Source organism: Nicotiana tomentosiformis, chromosome 4 (assembly GCF_000390325.3).
Source record: "Nicotiana tomentosiformis chromosome 4, ASM39032v3, whole genome shotgun sequence".
Taxonomy (NCBI): domain Eukaryota; kingdom Viridiplantae; phylum Streptophyta; class Magnoliopsida; order Solanales; family Solanaceae; genus Nicotiana; species Nicotiana tomentosiformis.
The window spans coordinates 91606376-91610007 of NC_090815.1; the positions used below are offsets into that span (position 1 = coordinate 91606376).

Consider the following 3632-nt stretch of genomic DNA (forward strand, 5'->3'; position numbering starts at 1 on the left):
ATAGTGTGTACAATAGAAAAAGAAGGCATATCCGTATTAGACATGGTGCGGTAAAATAATTATTGAAATATGATGTTATTTCCTTGAAATATGTAAGATCCGAAAGAAATTTAGCGGATCATTTAACCAAGGGTTTGACAAGGAGAGTTATCCTTGAAACGTCGAAGGGGATGGGGCTAAAGCCCATGGATTGAGGAAGTATGGTGGATACATGTTTGTGGTCAAACGAAGCCATATGAGACCTCAATATGCACTATATTTCATATCCATGTGGCGTGTGGTAGTACTTTATAAGGTTGAGCTTATTTTGCTCTTAATGATTCTGTAGCCTTAAGGTTGTCTATGTGTAGATAGACTTGATGGAATCACCTACGTGAATGTAAAGGTGCGGTCGCCTTTTATGAAAGACTTGGGATGTCTTTCTAGAGCATTCATGAGACCCAAGGTATGTGCATGACCATAAAAGCACTTTGTTAATATTGTGGAGTTTGCATAAAATTAAGGATATAGTATGTGCTGTGGGGTCTCACTACTAGAAAATTTACCTATAGCTACGCATGGAAAACCATTGCTACAGATAGGTAAACCGTTGCCATAGAGGTAATGCAACGGTTCAGCCCCGTTCCACAAGCTGGCGTGCCTATAGAGCTTATGGAACGGTTTTTGAAACGGTTAAGATAACCGTTGCTATAGTAAGGTCTATCGCAACGGTTTTCCCTCTTCCTGTTGGAACGATTATTCTTATCAACTGCAATGGTTAATGTCCGTTACCATAACGTTAAATGCAACGGTAAATAACCGTTACTATATCTATTAAACCGTTACGACTATTGTAGAAATGGAAACGATTTCTTTATGATATTGCAACGGTTGAACTACCTATTGCAGCGGTTTTTAGATTATTTTGGAACGGTTTGCAGGTCCTATGGCAACGGCTCTGTTAGCTATTGTAACAGTTTAATTAAATTGAAAATATTACCCCCTATTATAAATAAAGATTTACACATATATACAATAAACTATAAAACACTAAAATTTATATAACTAACAAAATGAAACTATTCATAATCCAAATCGTCCAACAAGCTAATTAATAAATCCATATATGAAGTGATGAAATGTTACCAAGTACATACATTTGATATTTCAAGAGTTCAAAGTTTTCAAAAGTTTTGATAATAAACATTCCTAGAAACCGCTACATGCATCTACAACAATCAACAATTCAAAATTCTCTTAAGTAAGGTCTAGATCTTCATCACTGCCTCCGTTTTCCATTTCTTCATCTACTCCACCTACAAAAGAGTATAAATAAAGTCATTATTCCTTCAAGAGAATCATATATATATATATATATATATATATATATAAAAGAATTATATATTGTCCAGTCAAACGGAAGGAGTAACAAGTGTAAAAATAATGGCATAAAATTTGTGTTGAGTACAGTCAGATTGACATTGTGTTGACAGAGCGAAAAATTCGACAAGCTGATGACACCAAACAATAATGGTGAGCACAAAATTCAGCAGCAACCAAGAATAACAATGACAACAAGGAGCAAATCAAGAAGTAGAACATGATCTGAAACCATCTGATCATGTTCCAATACTACTAAAACCATCTGATCATGTTCACAAGGAGCTAATCATCTGAAACCATTCCACTCCACCCAAATCATTCCAATACTACTTTGCTTATCCAATCAAACTAAAACATGATCCCCAGGAAGAAAAAAGAAACAAAATTCGTAGACGAAGCAGAGGTGGAAATGCAATGGACTCAGCTTCATAGAAATAAAATTCAAACCAAAAGAGTTATGGGATTTAGCTGGATTCAGTAAACTCATAATACTCAACTTCCAGTTAGTCGGAAATGAAAAGCAGTTACTGAACATAAATCAAATCGAGTATCAAGCGACACAAAAGATCACTAGTTTAGTCATAAAATTCAAAGTACTGTACACTCTCCGAGGCATCCAAAAACAAGATCAGTGCAACAGTAGAAAGCTTCAATCAACTACGCCTCAATTACAACAATTATTATAAAGAGTTCAAATAAAATGAAGATACAACATACTCTTTTCTCGAGAAGACGTGTAACATTTGGTACGGACTAACCTTGATTGTTACTACCAGCGGATGGATGATTGATTGGTTGAATAGCAGGTTGTTGTGCAGAAAAAGCTTCTCCAGGTGCACGAGCACTGAATATTAGCATGTCAGGATCAAGTCTCAAATCGGGGTTGAGACGTTGAAGTCGTGTAACGACGTTCATCACAATATCTTGTTTCATAGCTTCCTTTTGTGCATTCAACTTTTCCAACATTCTTTGTTGCATCCTCTCTTCCATTTCCTCCATTTTTTGTTGCGTTCTCTAATCAGTAGCATTTACAGAGGATCCAAAATCTCCTTTTTTTTTAAGACAGTCTTGTTAACTCCTCGTCCATACAATCTTACCCGACCTAGGTGCTCAGGTCCCATGATTGATGCAAACGCGTCAACTGAATCACTGCCATCTCCACTTTCTTGAGTTGATTGTATTCTCTCCATTTTAGCCTACAAACAAAATGCAAGAGAACAGAGTTTAAGTAAATAAAACTAAGTCAACTTTTTCAACATTCTTTGTTGCATCCTCTCTTCCATTTCCTCCATTTTTTGTTGCGTTCTCTCATCAGTAGCATTTACAGAGGATCCAAAATCTCCTTTTTTCTTTTTAAGACAGTCTTGTTAACTCCTCGTCCATACAATCTTACCCGACCTGGGTGCTCAGGTCCCATGACTGATGCAAACGCGTCAACTGAATCACTGCCATCTCCACTTTCTTGAGTTGATTGTATTCTCTCCATTTTAGCCTACAAACCAAATGCAAGAGAACAAAGTTTAAGTAAATAAAACTAAGTCAATAATTAAGAACAAATAAATAATCACGACAAACTTTAAATTAGAAATGTCTTACAATTTTACTAATTGTATTCTCATAAGAGCCTTTGTATACTCGACCAGGTTTTCGTTTTCTTGTAGCCACAAAGATGTCCTTACTTGATAGAGTATCCGAAGTATCAGCCATTTTCTTTTTTTTCCTAGTCACATGAAAACTAGTATAAGAATCATTTCATACAAAGTTAGCAAGTTCATACTTTAAGAAAAATAAGAGAAAAAATCAAACCTCGATGATTAGAGCAAAACTTGTTTTGCCAGCAGTGTGTGGATGCTTCAACTTATTTCGATTCTCGTTACTGGTTTCGGACGTTTTCTGCGAATAAACAAGCAATTAGTGTCAGCTATTGCTTCTGCTAGTCGACTTTAATTAATAATCCTTTGTAGACTTTATATTCATTAATACATCACAGGGTAGTAATTGAGTTTCTAAAAGAACCTAGCTCAAAGTAGAATGTAGCAGCATGCGGGAATGTCATTCTCATATCGGCCTATTCTTTAAAGTGAGACACCGGAACATCCATCGACCTATTCTCCATTCGAAGCTCGTCATTCTCATGTGTTTCAAAGTGCTTTTTCTTCAGCTGACTTTTATACTTTCTCCAAGCAGTACAAATTGAATCAAAAACCCATTTCTTCGCCTCTTCAGGAATGTCATATTTTTCCTACAAATTTAGTGCAATTAGGTTAGTA

General features: G+C 35.8%; 1 long non-coding RNA gene across 1 annotated transcript; it reads right to left on the reverse strand.

The window, feature by feature from the left end:
• Positions 1 to 2639: 2639 nt before the first annotated feature.
• On the reverse strand, positions 2640 to 3162 carry LOC138909017 (uncharacterized). Its single transcript, XR_011415516.1, has 2 exons — positions 2959 to 3162; positions 2640 to 2854 (listed from the first exon to the last, which is right to left on the reverse strand). It is a non-coding gene; the product is annotated as an uncharacterized lncRNA (long non-coding RNA).
• Between the last annotated feature and the right edge of the window lie 470 nt (positions 3163 to 3632).